This window comes from Carettochelys insculpta, chromosome 1 (assembly GCF_033958435.1).
Source record: "Carettochelys insculpta isolate YL-2023 chromosome 1, ASM3395843v1, whole genome shotgun sequence".
Lineage (NCBI taxonomy): Eukaryota > Metazoa > Chordata > Testudines > Carettochelyidae > Carettochelys > Carettochelys insculpta.
The window spans coordinates 302,630,000-302,657,125 of record NC_134137.1 but is presented as its reverse complement, the minus strand read 5'-3'; the positions used below and the strand labels follow the sequence as shown (position 1 = coordinate 302,657,125).

At 41.1% G+C, this 27,126-nt stretch overlaps 1 protein-coding gene across 1 annotated transcript in view; it reads right to left on the bottom strand.

Annotated features, from left to right (window-relative positions):
- The window catches only part of PPFIA2 (PTPRF interacting protein alpha 2), a 607,969-nt gene that overhangs the window by 528,023 nt on the left and 52,820 nt on the right, over window positions 1–27,126 (bottom strand). The window lies entirely within an intron of this gene.

The window sequence follows — 27,126 nt, the reverse complement described above, 5'->3', positions numbered from 1 at the left end:
CATCAGCAGTAACACTGTACAAGACGTAAAAAAAGCAGCTATTTTGCCTCAAGGAGTTTATTATTTGCAAAATACCTGAACACTGGGTGACACACTGCTGGCTGTTCTCTACTAGGAGCTGTCTGTTTGAGGAAAGAATCCAACAGATGACAGACCACTAAGAAAATTACTCCTCTCTGCTCCCTCACTTATGGTTGCCATCTTCCTAATTTCAGAAAACTGACCATCCTTGCCCTAACCCTTTCCAAAGGCCCAGCCTCAGCCATTCTCTGAGTCCCACAACTTGCTCACTATCACCCTTCTGTCCATCACTCATTTTCCCTAATCCTCACTCTCTTACTTATTTTCACTGGGCTGGGGCAGGGGCTTAGGGTGTGAGCTCCAGGAGGGGTTGTGGGTATAGGAGGGGGTTCCAAGCTGGGGTGGGGATTGGGACTTAGTATGGGAGGGCGGTTCAGAGTGCCAACTCTGGGCAGTGCTGACCTCAGAAAGCTCTGGCATTTCCCAGGAATAGAGGAAGTCTGTGTGGCTCCAAGAAAGTGACCAGCCTGTCCCTTAAACTCCTATGTGGTTCTTGATCAATGGGGCAGGTGCCTTGGGGCAGCACCTGCAGATGGGGGGCGGTGCAGAATCCCCTACCCACCTTTCCGCCTTGGAGCTGGAGGGACATACTGGCTCGAAGTTGCTGCACAGAACTAGATCTTTCCAGCCCACCCCCGACAGCCAAGCAGTCTTTTAATGGCTTGGTCAACTGTGTTGGCTGAAGCTACCACAGTTCCTTTTCAACTGGGCATTCTAGTTGAAAACCAGATGCCTGGTAACCCTATCTTCCATCCAAGCAGTTGTTCTGTCAGTGGACTGAAGAAGGGTGGTGTATTCCAACAGTGGCCAGTCTCATTTAGCTCTACAAGGGCTGAAGTGACCCAGGTTCCATCCTTTACTACTCAAAGCCATTTACCCTTATTTATAATTGTAACATAAACCTGACATTATCATCATTTCACCATTAAGCTTCTTTGTTACATTCTCTCTCTCTCACACACAGACACAGACACAGACACAGACACAGACACAGACACAGACACAGACACAGACACAGACACACACTTCAACACAATACATCTGAACCCATCCTGTGTCTTATGATGACAGTGCGGGTGGACAAGAGCATGAGTATGTGCCAACTTTAGACCCTTGTTCATATTTTTTATGCACTAGCTACCTCTTGAAAAGGAAAATCCCACAAATGGTGGATGTTGTATAAAGTTTTACATACAGAAAAATGTGTATTTATGATCATTAATTCCCTTTTCATGATACAGTATGATAACCACATATCATGGCTAAGTCTATACAGCATAAAAATATGAAAACATTACACAACTTTCTACAACTGGCAGCCACGTCTCAAGGATGAGAACTGAAATAGAATAGGTAGTTCAGGTCAGGACTGACCTTTATGGCCAGAGCTGTGAGAGAACCTTGCATTAGTATCTTCCTATGCTATCGCGCTTGAGACAACAATATATGACTCAGTTTCATTAGTACTACGTTCACACAAATACTCCATTAGAGATTTTAGCAATTCCTTGTATTACCAAACAGCTCTGCCAACTATTTCACTATTCTATTATTTCCTCTGTGCAACTTTGTCACTTCATAAATATTTGTCCAACTCATATCTACAGCATCAAAGTATGGCTTTTAAACTTCCAATAGCATATTTCACTGCCTGAAGGGGGAAACAAAAAAAAAAAAAAAGACTGATCTTTCTGCATACACATCAAGTGCAGACTGGAACCATATAACATGTTACAAGTTGAACCTCTCTCACCTGGCACTCTGACGACCTGCTCAGTGCCAGACAAGAGAATTCACTGGACGACAGGAGGTCAATATTTTCTAGCACCTTACCAATGCTTCCACTGCTTACTGGGCTCTTAGAAGGCATTTAAGGGGTAAATTACAGCTAAACAACAGCACAGAACATTGAAAGCCAGGACAGTTGGCTGTAAACAAAATTTATGAGATCACGGGAAACTTGGCCACACAAATGATAAGTGGTTGTCCTACTAACTAAAATCATGCCAGATTACACAGTTTGCCAGATGAGTGTTCTGGATTAGAGACATTCACCCTGTATTACAGATGACAATACCAATTTATATTTTCAATAAAAAAAGTAGTCTAGTATAAAGAGAAATGGAGAACATCAGATAAGTCTCTGTCAACTGTAACTTCTGGTGACAATTTTCACACTTCTCAAAACTCATAGCACAGATAGGCAGTTTTATTTCCTAATCCACTCCTATTTGCCCTTCTACCACAATGAATTTTTTTTATCTCTTCTGAACTATGTTGTCCACTAAAAGCAAAATGTTGTGTCTACTCAATTTTCTTTTATTTACACTTTCACACAAATAAAGTTGGAAGAAATTTACTAAGTCTGTTAAATTGGAAAAGACACTCAAAAGACAAAAAATTGCTAAGCTAATTGCACATTGAAGTATGTGGATTTGTGATACCTATTAATTACAAAGATCACAGCAGATAATTTCTTTTGTTTTCCTGAAACAGAAAAAAAGGCTTAATTTCTCACAATGACAGAGTTCTAATACACCATTCCACATATGCAGCAAGACAGGTGCTGGGACACTCAGCAAGTGGATACTGAAGGGAAGATTTTAACAAGAACTGGCTAACAAAGACATTTAAGTTAGACATGAAGACAGATCATATGATTTCAGTTTACTAGTTTAGAATCCAAACAAATTGTGTAGGGGGAAAAAACTGAAAAAAAAATATTGGGGAATATTATGGATAACCAAACGAGCTGGTTTGACAAATTCTAATGAAACTTTGTGACAAAAATCAAACATTACATAGAAGTACCCTGATTTTGCCAAAGTCAGATTGGTCTTCATCATAACAAAATCCCAGCAGCTTGTGTGAGGCTGCCCAAAGTCAGCAGTGCTGCCCAGAATCTCCCAGTGATTCCCACGGCAATTCCACCTATCCTACATTTAGCTCTTCTCCAGTGTTTGCAAAGGAATCCTTTGAAGACAGCCTCATCCTGTCTTCCTCAGCTGCTGTGCAGGGAGAATTCTCCCCAAAACCCACTCTGGGCCTTTTAGAACCCCTTGACAGTCTACAAGTGATGGAGCATATGTGAGAATTTCACTCATGTAAGTAAAAACGTAAAGTGAGTAGGTCTGATTCAATCCCACAGTCTCAGAGAAATAAAACAACCCTACAACATGAGGGTTCTGCTCCTGTGGGATTGGTACTGTTTCTGCCTGGCAGTTCTCAAAGGAAGGACATCTTTAATTTGTAGCCAAGGCTCTACAGAAACCTCACAGGTGGAGGCTGCTTGAGAGAGAAACTCAATCAGCTCTCCACTGCAATCTCCTGTAACAAGAAGAGTTTCCACAAATGGGCCCTGAATTTGGCTGAGGGCAGTGGCTGATGAAACCTAGTCATTTCAATGAGAGGTCATGGGCAAGGCCTCATATTGTTTAATTTAGAGCACAGAAGGTTTTTCCCTGTAAAGAAATAATTTTCATAGGTCATAGATTATTTTGTTTTCTTTGTCATCCTATTGGTCCATTTCAATATCTCTTGACTGTGTCAGGATTCTTGCATATCACCATATAAGGAAACTGGCTGTGATTCTTGTTGCACAGAACTGGTTTCAAATACTCCTGTGCTATAGAAGATTGTGACATCTGGAAGCAGTACTATAATAGACCAACTGGCTCACCACTACGTATGTTTCCTTCACCTCAACTGAGGTGTGGGAAATAGGTCTAGCCAGTGGAGGATGATGTTACCCAGTACAATATCCAACCAGCTGTAGGCTCCATAATTCCCAATTTACAAAATATTAAGTAATGTTCTGAAGTCAGATTAGACCTGATTTGGGAGTGAAAAAACAAAAACAGGGGGCTACATAGCAGCAGGAACAGAAAACTAGAGGCAGCACTCAGGAGGTACCAATGGAGGACAAATAGTAGGTAGGTGAAGAAATGGGACTGGATGTCTGAGAGCTGGGAAGAGGTGCACCTTACTATTGTGAGGTAGTAAGCAGTAGCTACAGCAAGAAGATACATGGTAGCAGCCTGCAGGTATGATGATAGCATACTGGGCTGCCTTAGGGGCTGGGTTTGGACCTATTCATTTTCGCTTTTGTTGTAACTGTTAATGTATTTGTGCCTGGGGTTTAGGGACCCTTTAGGGTATGTCTACACTTTGATGTGGAGGTGGAAATCCCAGCATGAGCACACACACTCATGGCTAGCTTTTATTGAGCCAATATGCTAAAAATAGCCACAGCAGCATAAACAGTGGCGTGGGCCCCCTGCTTCAAATGACATACCTAGAGTTTTGGATGAGTGCAAACTCAGGCAGGTAGCTTGAGCCACCACTCATACTGTTGTGGTTACCCTCTCATTTTTACAAATAATATGGCCTACATTAGCTGTTGTCATTCAAGAGAGATCTTGGAGCCATGGTGGACAGTTCTCTGAAAACATCTGCTCAATGAACAGCAGCAACAAAAACCTAACAATATTAGGAACTATAAGAAAATAAATAAATTAGTCAGAAAATATCAATGTCACTATATAAATCCCTGATACACCCGAACCTTGAATACTGCCTTCAGTTCTGGTGGCTCCGTTTCCAAAAAGATACATCAGAATTGGAAAAAGTACAGAGAGAAGCAATAAAAGTGATTGGGGTATGAAACAGCTTCTATATGAAGAGAGATTGAAAAGACTTATTGTTCAGCTTAAAAAAAGAGCTAAACGGAGATATGATGGAGGACTATAAAGTCATGAATGGTGTGGAGAAAGCTTATAGGGACATATTACTTAGGAATCACTCAGTGAAATTAATAGGCAGGAGGTTTAAAATTAACATAAGGAAGTACATCTTCACACAACACAGAGCCATGAGCTTGTTGCCCTGGGATGTTTTGAAAGACCACCTTATAACACAATTTAAAAAAAAATAGACAAGTTCATGGAGGATTGATCCATCAGTGGCTATTAGCAAAGATGGTTCGGGATGCAACTCCATGCTGTGGACATTTAGCGAAATGCAAGTGTCAGAAGCTGGAACTAGATGACAGAGGATCTATCCCTTGAAATTGCCCTATTCTGTTCATTCCTCCTTAAGCATCAGGCACTGGCCACTGCTGGAAGTGCTGTGCTAGATATGCCAATAGTCAGGCCTAATATGACCTTTTTAATGTTCTTATCCTAAGCCACGAGAAATTGATTTTTGTAAGTCTCTCGGCAGTTCTAATGAGCACAAGTACTTTATCAGGTGACAGGCATACCATATCTCTTATTGGGCAACCTGATGAGCTAGAGTAGTAAAATGTTCTATATATGAAATAATATCATTACAATCAACTATAGGAAGGAAATGAGGGTGTGATACTGAACTTTAAAAGGGATTCCATGTTTCCTTATCTACTGCAGTATCCAAGAGTACATGCCTCTTATGCACGTACATAGCTGGTGGAAGCACAGGTGCTGCAGCACCCCTGGATTGAAGTGGTTTCTATCATATGCAGGGTTTGGAGTTTGGGTCAATGGGTCCCAGCACATGCCCTATACAAATTGTTCCAGCACTCCTCTACACAACACATAAGCACATCATTCATTAACTTTTTCTCTCTTCGGTCTTTAAGGAAACCATTAGCTTCTCTTTAAGGTGAGGGTACTCTCAGAAAGCAGTGCCTGCACACTAAACACTGATTTGTGGCTCTAAGCTACTGTCCTGCTTGGGGAGAACTGCCATGTCCAAAGCAAAAGTACAAAGAAGCCGAAATAAAGCTCAGAGCCTCGTCTAGCTTTCCAGATGTGCAGAGAGGGCATGCTCACCACTATATCCCTAAAGACAGAAATGGAAAGGGGAATAGAGGAGATGCTCTTCCCTTTCACTGAGAAGTCCTAGGTAAAAGAAAACCTGTCTCCCTTCAGGTAAAAATGCAGTCTGCTCCAGTGCACAGGACACTGAGTTGGGAGATGGACAATGTATGAACTGGTGCAAGTCATTTCACATGGTCAGAATGGTTCTTCTACTTTGTCTCTCTAAAGTGCCTCACAACAGAGACTGGACAATAGACATGGCCCTAACGCTCCACTTTACTGATCCTATAAAATATAATAAAAAACAGTGTCTCTACAATAGGCATATTTAGAATGGTTTTAAAACCCTATAATTTTCCATTAAATTCTCTGAGTGAGATTTCTCTAGCTCTCACCCACATTCCTTTAACGTGGTAAAAAGAACTCTGATTCAAACTCTAAAAGTCCTACATCCATGATGGGAGGAGGCAGCTCATGCACGAGCATGTGTGGCAGACAATCAGACTGTCTCTGAGGAACCCCTTGCAAACTCTCTGATAGAGACCATTCAGGGGCACTGCTGGGTGAGAGCAGTAGGTAGAGGGCAAGACTGTAGCATGCAGTGCCTTAGAGATTTTGGGCAGAATTATAGCCCATAGTTGTTACCATTTAAGATACTTCACTGCATCATTAGCACAAGTTATATATACTCAACTTCTCCTGTTCGTCTAGTTCAAATGAGCATGCAGGTACTGACTTTGTGATTTCCTGGGAGGGTGCTGGACCACTGTGTGAGCCTACATTCCCCAACCCCCACTTTCACACCATTCCACCCTCTGTCCATGCCTCATCCAGCTCCTAGTACTCCCGCTTTCCCTCAGCGCCTCCTGCATGCCTCTGAACAGCTGATCATGACTGGCATGAAGCCCTAGAAGGAAGGGAGGAAAAGAAGATCAATATGGCTGCCAGTAGGTGATTAATATCCATTAATTTTCTCCCATGAATGATCTGACCATAGAGCACCCATGAAGTCAACACCAATGGAGGTCAGTCCCAGGATATTAGAGAGACCAGGTAGGTGAGATAATATCTTTTGTTGGATTGACTTGTGTTGGTGAGAATGTACACTCAGCTCTCCTGGTCTGGGACAAACACTCAAACCTGATCTACACGAGAGTGAAATACTGACCTACAATATGCATCTCCAGCTATGTGAATAGCATAGCTGAAGTCAACGTACCATAGGTGGATGCATCCTAGAGGAGCACAGGTGAGTGTGGCATTTGGGGGGCAGAGTTGTGAGCTGGTAGGTTGAATTTCTGTCTGTGCATTTGTTTGATTTTGCAGAGGGGGCAGTTTGAATAGCTGCCTGTGTGCCTGAACATCTGTTTTGCACAGAGGGGCAGTTGGAAAGCGTGTTTGGCAGTGTGGCAAGTTTGCATGGTGTGAATTGGGAGAGCTTCCTCCATGTGGGCTTTCAAGGGCTGATTACATTGGAGGCAAAGGCTTTGAGCCGGGCCTAACCAGCTAGCAGCTAACAGGGAGTTTGCCTGGGAGTTCACCTTCAGGAGGAGCCCCATAGCTGTTTTTCCCTTTCCCTTTCTTACATGCGACCAGGGGAGCAAAGTAGACAGGGGGCTGCAGACAGGGAAGTTTAAGAGGGAATTTAACAGAGGGAGACCTACAATGGTCAGAAAGACCCGTAACACCTGTGCCAGCTGCTTCTGTCTCCTCGGCCTGTGCCTGTAGTCAGACAGACTGCCTGACTATGAATGCCTCTGCCCAGATCTTGGTGTGGTTTTGCAAGGGCTGTGGCTTGCAATTCCCACTTACTGATATCCAGCCTGGGGGGAGCATCCAATGTGAAAGGTGCCTGCTGGTGGAATCTCTCAGGCAGGGAAGCAAAGCCCACGGGTAAGTAGAGAAGATGGAGATAGGTCAGAAATGGGAGGGAGCACGGGCTATAATGGCATAGAAAAGGGAGGGTCAGGGCAAAACTGTGAGGCAAGATCAAATCAATATCTTAGATGCCTATATACAAATGCAAGAAGTATGGGTAATAAGCAGGAATAACTGGAAGTGCTTATAAACAAATATAACTACGACATTGTTGGCATCACAGAAACTTGGTGGGATAATACACTTGATTGGAATGTTGGTAAGGAAGGGTACAGCTTGCTCAGGAAGAACAGACGGGGGAAAAAGGGAGGAGGTGTTGCCTTGTATATTAAAAATATACACACTTGGACTGAGGTGGAGATGGACATAGGAAACAGATGTGTTGAGAGCCTCTAGATTAAGCTAAAAGAGGTAAAAAAACAAGGGTGACGTCCTGGTCGGAGTTTACTACAGGCCACCTACCCAGATGGAAGAGGTAGATGAGGCTTTTTTTTAAAACAACTAACAAATCCAGGGTCCAGGATTTGGTGGGGATGGGGGACTTCAACTATACAGATATATGTTACGAAACTAACACAGCAACACACAGACTATCCAATAAGTTCTTGGACTGCATTGGAGACAAGATTTTATTTCAGAAGGTTTAAAAACGTACTGGGGGGAAGCTGTCCCAGATTTGATTTTTAACAAATAGGGAAGAACTGATTGAGAATCTGAAAGTGGAAGGCAGCTTGGGTGAAAGTGATCATGAAATCATAGAGTTCACAATTTTAAGGAAGGGTAGAAAGGAGAACAGCAAAATAGAAACCATGGATTTCAGGAAGGCGGATTTCGTAAACTCAGAGAGCTGGTAAGTAGGGTCCCGTGGGAAGCAAGACTGAGGGGAAAAACAATGGAGGAGAGTTGGCAATTTTTCAAAGGGACATTATTAAGGGCCCAAAAGCAAGCTATTCCTCTGTGTAGGAAAGATAGAAAATATGCCAAAAGACCGCCTTGGCTTAACCAGGAGATCTTCTGTGATCTCAAAATAAAAAAGGAATCATATAAAAAATGGAAACTAGGACAAATTACAAAGGATGAATATAGGCAAACAACACAGGAATGTGGGGCAAGATTAGAAAGGCAAAGGCACAAAATGAGCTCAAATTAGCTACAGGCATAAAGGGAAACAAGAAGGCTTTTTATAAGTATATTAAAAGCAAGAGGAAGACCAAGGACAGGGATGCCTACTGCTCAGTGAGGAGGGAGAAACAGTAACGGGAAGCTTGGAAATGGCAGAGATGCTTAATGATTTCTTTGTTTCAGTCTTCACTGAGAAGTCTGAGGAAGGAATGCCTAACATAGTGAATGCTAGTGGGTAAGGGGTAGGTTTAGAAGATATAATAAAAAAATAACAAGTTAAAAATCACTTAGAAAAGTTAATGTCTGCAAATCACCAGGGCCTGATGAAATGCATCCTAGAATACTCAAGGAGCTGATAGAGGAGGTATCTGAGCCATTAGCTATCATCTTTGGAAAATCATGGGAGACAGGAGAGATTCCAGAAGACTGGAAAGAGGCAAATATAGTGCCCATCTATAAAAAGGGGAATAAGAACAACACAGGAAACTACAAACCAGTCAGTTTAACATCTGTGCCAGGAAAGACAATGGACCACATATTTAAGGAAATCATCTGCAAACACTTGGAAGGTGGTAAGCTGATAGGGAACAGCCAGCATGGATTTGTAAAGAACAAATCACATCAAACCAAGCTGATAGCTTTCTTTGATAGGATAACGAGCCTTGTGGATAAGGTATACCTAGATTTTAGTAAGGCATTTGATACAGTCTCACATGATATTCTTATCAATAAACAAGGCAAACACAACTTAGATGGAACTACTATAAGGTGAGTGCAAAACTGGCTGGATAACCATACTCAGAGAGAGTAGTTAATAGTTCTCAATCCTGCTGGAAAGGTATAACAAGTGGGGTTCCGCAGGGGTCTGTATTTGGACTGGTTCTGTTCCATATCTTCATCAACAATTTTGATATTGGCATAGACAGTACACTTATTAAGTTTGCAGATGATACCAAGCTGGGAGGGGTTGCAACCGCTTTGGAGGATAGCATCAAAATTCTAAATGATCTGGACAAATTGGAGAAATTGTCTGAAGTAAACAGGATGAAGTTTCATAAAGACAAATGCAAAGTGCTCCACTTAGGAAAGAACAATCAATTTCACACATCAAGAACGGGAAGCTACTGTGTAGGAAGGAGTATGGCAGAAAGGGATCTAGGGGTTATAGTGGACCACAACTTAAATATGAGTCAACAGTGTGATGCTGTTGCAAAAAAAGCAAACATGATTCTGGGATGCATTAACAGGTGTGTTGTGAACAAGACATGAGAAGTCATTCTTCTGCTCTACTCTGCACTGGTTAAGCCCCAGTTGGAATATTATGTCCAGTTTTGGGCACTGCATTTCAAGAAAGATGGGGAGAAATTGGAAATGGTCCAGAAAAGAGGAACAAGAATGACCAAAGGTCTAGAGAACATGACCTATAAACAAAGGCTGAAAGAACTGGGATTGTTTAGTTTGGAAAAAAGAAGATTAAGGGGGCACAGAACAGCGGTTTTCAGGTATCTAAAAGGGTGTCTGCTTGTGCGATCCCAATGGACACTTGCTGCAAAAATTTGTGTGTGAAGACAACGGGATGGACCAATGTCTGGAATGCAGCACCCATAGGGACACCTCTTGAGGAACAGCAGACTGTTTAGCATAAGCAGTTAACATATTTCAAGGGACCATTGAAAGTGAAGTGTCCTGTTAACATGTCAAGTCATAGAAGAAAGGAAGGAAAGGGGAAAAAAGTAGTCTGGTGGGGAGGGGGAGGGTGTTTGTGGTATTTGATTGCAGTCTCTGACCAACAAAAGTTGGTTCAACGTATTACTTGACCTGCCCCTCGTTCCTGTAGCTCAAGTGATAGAGCAAAACAACACTCAAGCTGCACAGAGTGATTGCATTAGCATCACAGAATGTTTGTTGTAGTAGTACGAAATAGCTGAGTCCTGACAGCACTACTAGCGTAAATGCTGCTGATGCTTGAACTTCAACCCACATCACCAATGGGCCAGCCAGTTCAGTTTAAAGCACCACTTAACTTGAATTAGAGAGTATGTGTAAGATTACAAATCAAGTTAGAGACCACATTCATATTATACCTTGAACGTACTTTGCAGTGAACAACCACCTTCAGGCCCTGGAGTCCTGTACCAATTATGATGGAACACTCCTCAGCATCTACAATAACTCAGTATTCTTAGGACACAAAGCCAGCTTAAAGATATCTTAAAGGTAGCGTAAAACACTCATCCCTTGGGTTCAGAGTTTGGTGTGAGACAAAGGTTTGGAGTGGCCTCTCTACAGGAACTGATCGAAATTCTGAAAATTCACATGGGCCTTCATCCTTATAGGCATTATCCTTATCCTTATCCAAATTGCATGTGCATTATAAGGGCTGTGTGACAAGTCAATCTACTGGCAAGCATTGTAGGAAAAGGATTCTTTCATTCACCTCTTCCCCATTTGTACTGGGGTAGTTAGTGCTTATGTGAGCCCCAAGGGCAGAGCTAGGTCTTGTAGGCTTGCCTGCAAAGGGCTGCCCCCAATTTGAGGGATTTAGAAATGTTGTAAGAGAGCTATTTATCCTCCTTCAAATTTTCCTTCTCTGACAGCCCCACATTTTCTTTCCTATGTGATTTAATTTTTCCTTTTGGGGGGTTATGTGTCAGGCAAAATTGTAAGTAACTCATTGTATGTACGGTATGTATATGTAAAACCCAAATCAGATAAGTTTTTGGAAATATAGCTTATTCTATTAATTGCTTATTGTTTCTTCAATGTTTGTTTCTAATAGAAAAGAAAGAGAATTGTATCTTCAGAAATTAATTATAGATTGGGATTAATTAATTAATTATGGATTGAGTTCAAAATGAGCCCTTTAAAAATAAACTGACAGTTTTCAAGTATGCTTCCTTAATGGAAATGTCATATTGTATTTAATGGGAATAAAAACAATAGCATTTTATAGAATCAGAAAGTTATATGCTTTCTTTAGACTTTTGAAGACCACCTATAGAATTCTATCAAAAGGTTTATTGTTCTACTAAATTCGGTAGACCATTTACAATTTACTATCTGACTTTTCTGGAAAGGGGTATACATTTTAAAAAGTGTATATAGATAAAATACAGGCAAGATATTACCTGGAAATGAAAATCCACCTTAGGTTGTTGTGATCTACCTCGAATAGGTGGGCATCACTGCAGCCAGCTTCAGCTACCAGTGGGCATGAAACCAGGTTAAAATCAACAGGAATGACCACCTCCATAGCTTGCAAGAGTTTTTTTTATCTCATCTACCAATAATTCTCCCCTCTATCAAACTGAGGAATCCAGAATGCTAAAAGTTCTCTCACAGTAGTAGTAGACAGGTTATCTGTGGGTGTACTTTCAGGCATATAACCAGTGTACAAAAAGGTATATGATGCTCCTGGCATACCTAAGGTAATGTATGGGGAAGGCATATGGGCAGAAACACATTACAGCCATTGCGAAGGGGCAGACACTAACACCGGGAATATTTTTAAGAGACAGAATTGTTCCTGGACAATTTCTCACTGATAAGCACTTTTCTTCTCTTTTTTCTTTCTTTTTTTTCTTCTAAAGAGAGAGAAAATGCATAATGTGATGTATCTATTCCTGCTGCCTCACAGCACAAAGATCTTTAGTACAATTTGAAGATTATTGGTTTCAAGAATTCTTTTGTATGCAAGATGGCTTAAAACCATCCTCAAAAAGATTTGTCTTTATTCTACTGTCCATTCCACATGAAGACTTGTATATTTATTTGACATCTGTATACCAAAAGACAGGAATAACATCAGCCTGTCAATATCTAAGCTTATGGTTAGGCAACACTGAAATTACTATCCTCCTGTTCTTATATTTTGACACCTATTGGTACAACCAGTACTTTCTTTTTTCCTGAGTGCCGAAAACAGATGACAAAATGTAGAAAATACAGCTGCAAAACTGATACAAGGTACACTTGCAAGTTATAGAACAAACGGGAGAAGTCAGACAAAATAATCCATGAAAGTATGTCTACACATATTAGAAATGAGACATTATAAAGCATTTTCCAAGCAAGAAGCTCTGCTGGGTTTACAGATATTAATGGACCAGGTCAGCTGCAGCCTAAAGTAAAAGCCACTCAAATCTTCAATGCCCTAGAGCTCATTAGCAATGAGTGTTCTCCTTTGCTCCTCAGACCACAGTTCTACAGAGTGACTTAACATTTTCTGGCAGTATTCTTCCATTTTGTACAGCCTTTGACAGGTCCTGCCTTAGGTTTTGTTGGGACCCTGTGCCAAGTAAGATGCGAATGGCCTAAGGCAGACATTTAGGACTTGTGTAGTGCATCAGTGGAGGGCTGGAAGACTGGGGAGGTAGGTGGAGAAAAGAAAAGTTTGGCAGCTGAGCTAATCACAAATGTTTGTCACTGGTTGGCAGCTGTGATGTCACTGTGTAAGCACTGAGCCATTAGAGTACACAGGGCTCAGGTACATTTATTTCTGTGTCACTGAAAACATTTGGTGTAGCAGCTTAGAGTAAGGGATGGAATAATTTTGATTGAAAGGAAATGTGTATATAGTAATGTTATGGATTAATCCAATGTTACTGTAGGTAACTTGGATTGCTGTACATATTTCAAAAACCAATATGATTCCCTGTTGCATTCACAGAACTGATCTGAGACGGAGTATATTCACAAGAGTGATTTGCCATCCCAGAGATGGAAAACACCCAGGAGTAAAAAGTACACCTAAGCTTTAGTGTAGGAGCAAAAACCAGTGCAAACGTCATTGCTCCTAGATCAGTGCTCAGCAACCATTATCACCTCGTGGCACATTTCAACCCTTGTTATAATTTCATAGCACACCCAACATATATAACCTAATCCCCTCGCCCAGAGCCAGGCACCTCCCATCCCCACTTCACTCTAATGTAACGCTGCCCCAAAGACCCACCACTGCCACCACCGCTCCAGCCAACCTAGAGCCGCCACATGCTTCTCCAACCAAGCGGTGGGGCACATGGGCATGTGCACAGAGAGGTGGACAGCATTCCTGGCACATGGCTCTGAGGCACACTGAGCCTGCTTCTAGACCCGCCCCCTCCTGTTGAAGGGTGCATGGCAATGAGCCAGCTCAAAGCAGGTTAAGGAGGCGCTAACATGCGTATTCAGTGCCCCATTAGCATAATGGCAACTGTGCAAATTTCAACGTGCAGACTTCGAATTGCAGAGTGGAACTGAAGATGGGAGCAGCTTCAAAATAAGCATCTCATGTCAACATTCCCTTACTCCCACAAAACTAATTGGGAGTAAGGGAACGTCAAAATGGAACACTTATTTCGAAGCTGCTCACATCTACTCTGCCAGTTGAAGTCGACACTTTGAAATTCACAGGGTTGCCATTATGCTAATGAGGCGCTGATATGCATAGCAGCACCTCATTAGCCTGCTTCGATTCAGCATGATTGTGCAGGCAGTTGTGTTCTCGGATTTCTGGAGCTGTCAATAGAGCAGTTTCAGGAAGTCAAAGATATGAGCGGAGAGATCTGCATGTTAATACTGACTCAGCCAACTAATTGATGAGCTTAACTGTGGCAACTGTAGTGTAAGGGTCTGGAGTCATCTTCAGTACTCCAAATCCTCACCACTCAGCCACATAACCTGATACAGCAGACAGCCAATCATGGATTTAAGGCCAGAATAAGCTTCCGCATAGCTTCACAATGAGCTTCTGCATAAACACAGATCATAGAATTTCACTCCTCTATTCCTGTACTGAGCCCAAAGCTTCCAGTTTCTATTTGGCAATCCCAAGAAATGGCAAATCTACCACTTCCATTCACTATTAAATACCTGTGCCTTATTTCTAACTTAAATGTGTCAGATGTTAAATTCCAGATGTTGGTGCTCATCTGCGAGATTAAGAGCTGGAGTTGTGGGGCAGCCACTGGCAGCGTCAAATGCCATATCTTGCTTTTTACTCCCTTTCTATATTTATGCACTTTAACACATGGTACTGTCTATTACGCATCCACTTTACAAAGCAGGATAAAACCAAATTATACCTGACTCTCATACAGAGCTCCTCAATCATAGTTCTCAAAACAGATACTGAAAGAAGGCAACACACAGAAGTGAAGCGACTTAAGCAAGGCCATACTGTGGGCCAATGGAAAATATGAGAATGGAATAGAGGCCTGTAGAGTCTCAGTCCAGTGCACTATTCACTGGATTTCTCTGCATGTCTGACACAGGATCTTTTGAAGCAATTCAATAATGTTTTGCTGCAAGACCATAATATAAATTAAGGGTTTACTCTAACCATACATTTGTTCTTTGTGATCTTAATTCCTATGTAAATCTGTCAGACTCATTAAAAATCTGCTTTTAATTTAAAACATCACTCTATACGCAACAGATATTGCCCCCCATGTTAGCACAATAATATGGCAGTTTAACTAGTATTCAACAATTTATATAAGAAAAACTTCTAGATAACCTTTGTTCAGAGAATTCACTATCTGCCCTCTTACTCTATGTCAATTTACATAATGATTTAAATGTATTACTTTAACTATAGATTTCCAGGGTCATTCCTTTTCCAATCTATAAGGGGCTAAGGAGGGAGGGGGCTACAATATGCAAGATAACTTATAACAGAGCTGGTGTACTTCAGAGAAACACCCCAGCTGGGGTGAGGGTATCCCCACAAGGAAGCACTCAGCATTGTGCAGGATTAGGTCCCAATGCTGCAGAACACTCTCTCTGATGCACAACCCCTAACTTTCTGCCAGTTCAATGCAGAATAGCACCCATAAGCAAAAATATTTACTGTAGCTTTTTATTGCATATGCATATTTTGTGTCAATGCATTCATTCCAGAAGAGTAACCGAAAGTCCCACTGTGCGATTTTACAACTTGTGTCATCTGAGCAGTATTAGGATTCTGGATTTTTATTTTACCTTTGAGAAAGAAGCAACTATGTCAAGTAATAAGCCAAGAGAAAAATTCAGAACACATAACCCATTCTTTAGGTCTCTCACCACCTGTAGAGATATTATCTCTACAACAGGATAATTTTTCAAAACCAAATGTCTGTGATTCTGATCAGAGCAACATCTAAAGGACCCAGTCAAGGATCAGAACCCCACTGCTATAAGCAGTGAACGTATGATATTCCATTAAAAAAAAAACCAACTACATTTGACGACAAAGGCTGTGTAGGCAAAAACAAAAAACTAAAAATCTAAAATTCAGGCTGCATGGGTAAACTTAATTCAGCTCCTCAAGCATATGTGAATTATCATTAGAATGACATGATCCCACAGTATTTCAGATATGGCTTTTAACATAGGAGAAGACATATAAAAATACTATATTTCAAAAAAACCAAAAACCAAAGAACCTCCATTCATTTAAAAAAAAATACTGACCTCAATGTGCGTTATCTGCTAGGTCAGGACTTCGATCCACAACTTTTCTCTCACTTGAGTTAATGGACTTCACAGGTAGTAGGAGGAGGGTGCTATCCTTTCTAGGCAAGTCATTAGTGGGGAATTAGACATTCACTTCCTCAGTAGGATTCATAGGTATCTCATGACAGCAGACTGTTGTGACTTGGGAATCCTGGGTCCAATTCCATGTTCTACTGAACAGTGTAATCTAGTGGTTAGAGACCCTTCAGACAATACTCTGTGCCTGCCCTCTTCTGTTCAGCAGAGTTGGCAAAAGTACCCAAAAAGTTAATTGAGTAAAAGTGCAACTGCTGTGGGGGCAGGGGTGATGTACTTATGTGCAAGTTACTGATGTCAGTCTTGAAAACTACTTGAATAAAAGGACTCACACACACACATACACAAACACACAGATCACATCTAAACTGTACTCAAGTATCCAGAAGTGAAAGTAGCTGCACTTTTATTCAAGTAACTTTTGAGGTACTTTTTCCATCTCTGCTGTTCAGTCACCTATTCCCAGCTCCCTCCTATTCCCCACAGCATATCCCTTTTCTGCCTCAGGTCCTGACCCCTATCCAACCAAGCTAGACTATTTCCTTGCCATCATCCACACTATCTGGAAGACAGCAGAGGAAAGGAGCTGAAAGCACAGGAGAGAGACTCTACCTGTGCTCTGTCCTCAATTGCCATGTGGAGCATTTGCAGGAAAAGTGCCTGATTAGCTCAGTTCAGTGAGCTCTACCCAAGCAGGATACGCTCAGTGCAACAGGCATGGAGCTTGGTGAGTGGGGCGGAGAGGTTTATAAAGCATGCCCAATGGAAATGGAATGTTTGAGAATAAGCCTCTAATCTGAGCACTTGACTTTCAAATGCTTTTTAACAGTAAACCACATGTAATGGCAACAGACCCAGGTTGCCAGCACCAGGGATAGAACTTGCAAGCATAGGGTCTAAAGGTCTGCACTCTACCACATGAACTAAAGACCAGCCGCCTGAAGCCCAGGTTGTGGAGCAGAAACTTCACTCACCCTTGTATGAGGTCTCAGTGCCTCTGGGTACTACATGCTTCTGAGACCTTCCAGCAGTTCTTCCTGCCAATACACCAGTTATAACGCTGACAGACCCAGCAATGGGCACTAGGGATAGAACCTGTGAGCAGAGGGTCTAAAGCCCTGCACTCTACCACATGAGCTAAAGACCAGCCGGCTCTCAGCTGAGAGCTGTAGAGACTTCACTCACCCTAGCATGAGGTCTCAGTACCTCTGGCTACTACACACATTTTCACAGGGAAAGGAAAAGGCACCATTCTGATCCCAAAGGTGCCTTTTTGCAATATCTGTGGTGCCAAAGTGTGAGGTAATAATCCGGTTAAACTGCAGTCTCACTAGAATTTCTCTCTTTCTATTCTGTGTGCTAATGTTTTTGAGTTAGGATTAACAATCACAGAACACTATCTGTTGACGGTGTTCCTGTCCTTAGCCATGAAAGAAATTACCACAGAACTAGGGAAAAGAACTTAATAGTCATTTGTGATTGTAAGAATAACTGTGTGACTCAGGTAGTCCTAGACGTTGGTTTACATAAAAGAACACAATGTATGTTTTCCTGATCCAAACAAAGAAGTAGAAAAAAAAGCATACCCCTCACATGTAGATATTTAAATACATTTGTGGCAGAAGAGGAGGTAGCCATAACAATCCTATATGATGCCAAAATCAAGATAAAAGAAATGTAGTCAGAAATAAACACTGAACAAACCATTTCTGGGGAGAGGTAGAGGAAAAGAGAGGAGAAAGGAGAACACAAACCCTTGAGTGAAAACTTCAGACTGGCCCTAATCTTGAGACTTTGTGCATCACAGAATCATAGCATCCTAGGGCTGGAAGGGACCTTAGGAGACGTGCTGTATCAGGGAGGTGAGCTAAGTATCTGACAGGATGAGACCCCACCTTGAGTCTCTCTCTACAATGACCCCGTAAGTAGCAAAGAAGAGAGCTGCAGAAAAGAGAGACTGTTAGAAGCAAATGGTCTCCTTCACAATACTTAAGTTTTCCTTTTTAATAAAGATTCAAAGGTACCTAAATTTTGCCTGTTCTAATACACTTTCCTAGCTCACTGATCCTCATTTGAATTACTTTACTTTCAGATACTCAGTTAAATATTTCTAATTTGAACATTGCAAGGAATTCCTCTGAACGGAACTTCTAGCACAGGGATCAGCAACCTCTGGCATGCAAGCCAATCTTCCTCAGCATGTGAGGTGGGTGCTCAGCCCTGCCCCTCCTCTCCCCATGCAGACAGGAGCTTGCTCAAAGCTACGTCGCCCATGCATTAACAAAAGACCAGCTACTGCTACCAACCACCAGCTAAATGCTAAAGCTTAATTTATTAATGAAGCTGTTGTAAGTAGGACTATTAGTGACTTAATGTATCACCAACAGTGGGACATCCACAGAGGTCAAAAAGGTCAAACTCTGGCACTCTGCCTCGGAAAGGTTACTGACCCCTATTCTAACATATGAAAACCCCTACCTTTAAGGAATTTGATCTCTGCACCAGTGTATCAAGACCCTGTTTAAATTTGGTCTCATCATTTTAAGAAACTATGTTCAATAATCTACCATGCTGTTCATTTTACATTGTATGGGATGGGTATATAATCACTAGAACTCTGGATAAGTTTACAGAGGACAGTACAAAATAGGATTCACTATGAAAAGCATGCAAAGGTTTACCACTACTACCACTACTAATCCTATTTTTGCTGTAGATGTAGATAGTGCCTGCTTTTTGCACCTGGGCCTGATTTACAAAATAGTAAGATAAAAGATAGAAGGGATACTAGTCTGACTTGCATTGAACAACCTAAAGAACTTCCCTGAATCAATTTCTGTCTGAACTAGACAATGTATTTTAGGAAAAAAAATCCAGTTTTGATTTTAAAATTGCCAATGAAAATCCACCTTAGGCTGTGTCTACACTAGAATGTTGTGTGAACAGAAAGCGCCTTCTGTCAACATAATTCAGGGAGCATCTACACACATAAATCATTCAGTCAACAGAGTCTTGAGAGAACTCAGCGTTTCTCTTGCCAGCATTATCCCTTGAAAATGTGAGGAATAACACTTCAGTCAAGAGAGTTCTGTTGACACTTCTGTCAACAGAGAGGGCTTCTGGTTCACCAGTCAGCCCTGTTTTGCAGAGCTTCCCATCAGCCGCACTGTCAACAGAGGGCAGGGCAGTTTTGCTGCTCTCTGTCGACAGAGTGGATTGCTCTGTTGATCTGCTTTGATGTGTAAGCTGCACTCTGTTGACAGAGTTCTGTCAACACAACTCTGTTGACAGATGTTACTGTTGGTAAATGCTTCTAGCATAGATATCACCTAGTAAATTGTTTCAGTGATCAATTAATTACTCTCTGTAAAAATCATGCCTTATTTTCCATCTGCATTTGTCACAGCTGCATTTGTTCAGCTTCCAGCCATCAGATCCTGTAGTATCCTTTTCTACTAGATTGAAGAGACCATTATCAAAATGGTGTTCCCTACATAGTAGCATATGCTTGGATTGAGTAACCTCTTAACATTCTCTTTATTAAGCTAAATAGCTTGAGTTCCTACAGTCTATTACTATTAGCCATTTTTTCTAGTCCTTTGATCATTCTCATGGCTCTTCTCTGAACCCTCTCCAATTTAAGAATATCCTTCATGACACTTGAAATGGACACAGAATTCCTGTATCAGTCACAAACATGACAAATAGAAATAACACTCCAGGCTTCTAATTGTGTTTCCTCTGCTTATGCATCCAAGGCTTACATTGGCTATAGCGTCACACTGGCAACTCTTTCAGAGTTGATTAACCACAGATAATGTAGCATATACAAGCAAAATATTCTTACCCATTTCAAAGTATCCTCCTAGAATGGACAGATAAAATAAATATTGCAAAACAGTACTCTCTGTAAAAGATGAAAGCATATCTTTCTTAGATAAAAGTTTCAATTCAGGTGAATTTAGGGTTAAGAGTCACAAAGATATTTCACTGCCTAAAGATTTAGACAAGTTGTCTAGCTGGATTTTCAGAAGTGCCTAAGCATGTTAAACACCTAAATCCCATTGATTTATTTCCAATATTAAAAAGTGACCTATAAAAGTTTCTGAATGGACCTATAAGAGATGGTTGCCTGGGAAAGCAAGCACTTGGACTCTGACCAAAGAGTTCTTTCCAGTCCTACATCCTAAAAGGAAGAACAATAATGATCTTCTTTATGAGAATTCAGGACTTGTCTAGCCTGAAAGACACCACTGTGCCTGGAAAACTTAAGTTTCTCCAGAGAAGACCAGTCCTGGTTTTCTTTATTTTAAATGTACTTTCTGTAGGTCACTTTCAACATACTTCTCTCTCACACACACACACCATTTAGATTTGTATTCTGATACGATGGTAGAGAGTTAAGTGTCTCATTGTGAGAGGTGCAGATCACTGAACTTTAGTTTAAGTCAGAGACAGTGTCACCTGACCAGCACCTCCAGATGGACAGGTATAAAAAACAAAGAGAAACACGTGTCTAGTTTTACCTCCATAATCTACTCAAAGGCTAAAATCTTCAACATATACTTGAATATTCTAATTTAGTGCAAAGCTCTGAAATCTAGTGGCCTGTTGCATACAATGATTGGGAGATACAGAACATTCTATTAACATGCAAACTTCATGTAATTCTGAGATTCGTAAGGATTAAGTTGAGGTTTCTTTAGCCTAGCCTCTACTAGATCTCTCTATATTAGTTGGCAGTAGTGTAAAACCTATGATTTAGTTTCAGCATATTTGTCTTCCATGTAACTTAATATTTGGTGTGGAAGTTGAAATTAACTATGCAGCAACCTACCACTTTCAGTTGCAGCCAAACACAATACTGTCAGAGCGCAAATTATAGAGCAACTTTAACATAACCATCAGAAACAGCATCTTCCAATTATTTTATTGTGAAATGGAGGGAAATTGAGTGTGACCTACTTTTCATGAGAGCTGCCTTCTTTGTTAGAACACTTCAAGCCACACACACACACCTACAGCCTGAATTATACAAAAACAAGCAGGTATGTTGCTGAAAGGATTTGAAATATATTACACAAGAAAATCTAAACTAAAAGAACAACTCTGGGATTATTTTCTTTTAGACAAATTAAAATTGAATCAAATGTGTTACATTTATAATTCAGCCTATAAATTCGTTAATGTAATACTATTTTCTATTATTTTTGTCAAAATTTTCAGACACCAAACAAGAAAGGGCTGACTGATTTATTTTTTCTTTAGCCCTATTAGCTTTGTACATTTCTTGTTTTATGAACCCTACAGTTTAATATTATACAGAGAAATTGTTGCACAGAGCTAGTTATGCTATGTACCAAGATGGTATCATAGAGGTCGAACCTTTCTAGTCTGGCACCCTTGGGACCCAATGGTGCAAACAACAGAATTTGCTGGACCACAAGAGGTCAATATTTTCTAGCATATTACCAACACATCCACTGTGTACTGGGCTTTTGTAAGACACTAAGGGATAAATTGCAGCTAAATAACAGCAAAGCAAAACACAGAGAACCAGGACTGGTGGTTGTAAACAAATTTCATGGGACCACGGGAAACTTGGCCACAGACATAAGTGGTTGTCTGTCTAACTAAAATCATGCCAGATTATGTATGTTGCCAGGTAAGAGAGTTAAGGATTAGAGAGATTCAACCTGTAGTATACAAGATAGCTTTATAGACTTGTATTTTCTATTAGCCAAAAATAATACAGAATTCATCTGCAAAATGTTACAATTTTACAGGAGAAGTTAAGGTTTCAGTGAACAGTTTCTAATGAACTATGTTCTCAACATTTACTGGTTGCATTTGTACAACAGCACTTCAAATATTGCATCACAAAATTCAACATTTAAGCTACTACTTGTGGGGATAAACAATTTACAAGTCTCAGTCAGATTGCAAAGCTTTAACCCCTGAAATCTCATTAGCATTCATCTCGAAATAACTTTTAAAGAGGCAATATATTTAATGAACAGAGTATTTGTCAATCCCATCTGAAATACTCCATGCATAGTATCAAAATATAAAAGTGGTCATGTAGCACTTTAAAGACTAACAAAATAATAAAACAATTTATCAGGTGATGAGCTTTTGTGGGACAGACCCTCTTCTTCAGCTGAAAGCTCATCAACTAATAAATTATTTTGTTAGCCTTTAAAGTGCTCCAGGTCTGCTTTTTTAGTTTGATAGAATACAGACTAACATGGCTATCTCTCTGTCACTCCACGTATATGCTAACTGTAACAGAGAGTATTTCTGTACAGCGCATTATTTGAAAAGTAACAAAGATAATGCCAGGGTAAAATCTAAATTTGAGGGAAGCAAACTTACTCACATTAGCAAAGGAGACTTTACAGTAAAAGAGATTTTCAAAATTATGAAAAACTTAGTATGTGAAGTTTCATGTACTGTTTCTTTAAATTTGTATCAAGACACCTGATAGGAGGAGAGCTAAAGAATATACGTGCGGAAGATCTATAGTGGAGGAGAGAGAAAAACATAGAAAAGCATTATCCTGGATACTGGTATTGTTATTCCAATAAAGTTACTTGTTCAGTTTTGGAAGAAAGTGACTACTTCTATGATTCTGAATCATGATCACATGACAAGTGTCAGGGAATTAGCTCATTTTGAGCCAACATACATAAGACGAAGGAAAACGAGCAGAGTTGAATCTGACCTAAGACATTCATTTTAACAATCCCACAAGTGATCTCAATGGAAGGAAGACGTCACCATATTCCAAATCACAGCACAGCTTGACACACAGAATACCAAGTTCTGGTGAGCTCATTATTTCACGCATCAAGGAGAGACGCTGAAATTACGGAAGAGTGTCTTGCCTTCATTTAGGAGGACGTGAGTATCACTGCGATATTGTTCTTCAGAAGTTTCACAAGCATATTTACTCTCACAAATGACTGTAATACACACACAGGGGCTGTGTCTACCCTACAAGATAAAATTGAATTTATCTATTTTGTAACTCAAATTTATAACTTCGATTTTGATTATCCTCACCTCCCCACATGCTCCTTATGAAGTCAACTTATTGCTGCCACACTCAACTGGCAAACATCAACTGCTGCAGAAGTACATTGTGGGACTCTACCCACAGTTCCCTCACCCCCATAGCATTCTGGGTATGATCACTGGCCTTTGACATCATCTTTCCATGTTGCATTGTCCTCATTCCCCCTCCTGTGTTAGGCAAATGTCCATTTTTCCAGTCAGAAGGAAAGAAAAGTGGGGCATCAAAAAAGATGGCAAAGTTATCAGATCTCTTTCTTCTGCAACTGAATTATCAAGGATTTCATAAAAATCAGCAAGTATGTCTTCTCAACTAGCCATCCCCTGACTGCCCCCCGCCCCGTGATTATATCTGATCCCTGAAAATAACACAGGGACCCTGAAAAGCTTGAAGAAAGAGTTGATAGTAAAGTTTTTGAAAAAAAAAGTGGCAGAGGGGAGGGTATTTGGCTTTCCAGTGCACTATATGGATTCTATGCACAGGCTGTCTTCTCAACTGGCCATCAGCTGACTGTCCCCTCTCCTACGATTGCATCCGATCCCTGAAAATAACACAGGGACAGACTGTATTCTTCACTAGCCCTCCACCCACTCTTCCCTACATGACAAGGTGCGAAGTTAGAAGAAAGGATAGGAAAAAGTTAGGTAAAAAAGATTTTTGTCTTCCCTCTTCTCTGCACAGACATTGCCAACTTGGGGGATGGCAGTGAAATCTAATATCCTGAACTTATAATGGAAACAGGAATCTCACCCTTCCACCTTGTGTTTTTGGAGAGTCAAAGCAAGAAGAAACAGGACAGGAAAGGTTAGGAAAAAGATTTTACCACTGAACACAAAGATTTTGCAAAAAAGCAGCAGGTGTCTGCAATGGGCAGCATGCCCCAAAAATATTTTTGGTGGGAGATGGAGGGGGGCTGTGGTCTGTGGCTGCAGAACTGGTTGAAATGTTCCACCACCCCGAATATCTCAGCTGCTGGGGGCGATAGCCACCTGGTGGCTACAAGCCCCTGAATATCCTAGCCACCAGAGGAGACTTCCCCCCAGAAGCAAGACCTCCCGGGTCCTTGCAGAGGTGTGGGGAGTTGGAGGGGTTTCAGTGGGGGGCAAGTTGAAGTAGCTCACCGGTACATTAGTCTCCCCCAGAGGCATCAAGACGCCTGGGTCCTTGCTTGGGTGTGGGGGACTGGTTTCAGTGGGGGGGCAGTTGAAGTAATCCCCCCAAATATCTTAGCCACTGTTTCGGGCATAAGGGACTGGTGACAGAGGAGGGTTTAGCTGGCAGAGGCACATCCACACAGCCTCTGCACAGCTGGCACCCCCTTCTTGCAGCACCGAAATCTCGTGGGGCTATGGTAATGAGCTTTGGGAGTATGCAAATAAGCAGCCATTTGCAATCCCAAGAGGCTCACTTTGCATAGCTCTGCTGGCAGCAGCGCTGAGCAGAGCCCTGTGTAGACCTAGCCTATATGTTTAAAAAAGAAAACACAGCCTGACGTGTGCTTATCATTCCTTGATCATCTTATTATGCTTTATTATTTACATCCGTCTGATGTACTTTTTATCTCCGTCCCTGTATTCCAATAGTCTGATATTCTAGTGTGAATGCTTACATGACTAGTGAGACTCCTGTGGGTAGAGGAATGTGTCTATTTGGATCAGGATTTTGAATTCTTTGGGCTGGAGACCAGGACTTTCTTCATAATTGTCCAGGAGTCCCATTATTGATTGGAACCTTTGGACTCCATCATGGTATAAATTATACACCTATGCTTGCTGTAAACAACAAAAGGTAGCTTTGAGACACAAACCAAGGCCTGTGATTTTTGATTTTAGGGAAGCTATTATTTTAGTCAGTTGCTCTGACCAACTACAGATTTTTACCCCTTAAAAATGCAACCAGTCCCCACAGTGATTATGTTATAGGAGCTGATTTTTCTTTTTGAAGAGCGGTCTCACCTACAAACATCCAGTTTTCAACCTTTCCAGAAAATCTCCATCATTTCCCTGTTGTGACCATGAAGGCTTGAGAAAAGACCAAACATAGCTGTGCAAAGGGATCGAAAAGATTTGGTGGCAAACATTTTAGCACAGCACATGATGTGCATCAAAAGCAATAAGTAAATGCAAGAAAGTCACACAAAGGCTGGAAAATGAATCACTGAGTAGTTAATTTCACTTGAGCACCTGTATATTTCTAGGATTTCACTCAGTTCTTGGTGTTTTTCAATGACTGAATTAGTGCCATAACAGAGACCCTTTTGTTTGCTGAAAGCATAACTAAGCAGATCACACACTTTTAAAACGGTATCTAAATTTTCACTAATTTAACTGACCTTTTCATGGCTCTTCTAAACAGGGCAATTTTGTCTCATTTATTTAAAGCTACAATACACTCCATTTCTAGGTGGATATATATATATTTTTTAATTTAATATATTTTACCCCACCTCTCTATTTCAAATATTCGAGGTGGCTTACAAAATTTTAAAAAATATAAACCTATATAAAAAGATTTAAAAATATAAAACTCCAAAAGGACATAAAACCTACTAAAACATCTCAAAAGAAAGATCATAAACTCAAACACCAATAAAAGCACAAATAATAAGGGTGACTTTAACCTGGTGCCGAAACAATATTTATGGCGGTGCTATGTGAATATCCGAGGGAAGAGAATTCCGCAGCCTGGGAGCAAAGGCTGAGAAGACCCTGCTCCATGTTGATGTTAATCTTATCTCCCGAAGTGGGGGAACAGTGAGCAGAGCCTCCCCAGATGACCTCAATCCCTTGGCACCTTCATATGGGAAAAGATGATACTTTAAATACTGTGGACTTGACCCATTTAGGGGTTTATAAGTCATAACCAATACCTTAAATTGTGCCCAGAAACATACTGAAAGCCAGTACAGCTGCCAGAGCACTGACATAATGTGCTCTGTGTAATGAGTGTTGGTTAAAACTCGGGCAGCTGCATTGTGGACCAGCTGAACTCTCCGAAGACTCTTCAAAGGCAGTCCCATATAGTGTGAATTACAATAATTCAGTCGAGATGTGACAAGACCATGGATCACTGTGTTCAAGTCATGGTTGTTCAGAGAGGGTTGCAGCTAGCAGATCAGAAGAAACTGCCCAAAAGAACTGGTAGCCACTGAAGAAATTTGGATTTTCAAATGTTAAAAAAGGGTCCAGAAGGACTCCCAAGCTGTGTACCTGTTTTTTCAGGGGAAGAGTAACCCAGTCTAAAAGAGGTACAATGACACATTCCTGAACACATGGCCTCCTGATCCACATGACCTCAGTCTTATCTGGATTCAACTTCAGCTTATTAGACTTCATCCAATCCATCACCGCTTCCAGATACGGGTTTAGATCAGTTACCACCATACTGGTTCTGGTGTCACAGGGAAATAAATTTGGGTATTATGTGTATATCAGTGGCACCATCTTCCAAAACTCAGTGTGACTTCTCCCAGCAACTTCATGTATATGTTAACCAGCATAGGGGACAATATGGAACCTTGTGGGACCCCATAGCACAATTGCTCTGGGGTCAAACAACAGCCCCCTGGTTCCAACGTCCGAAAACATCTCGACAGGTAAGACCGGAACCAGCGCAAAATAGTGCTTCTGATACCCAACTCCCCCAGGCATTCCAGAAAGA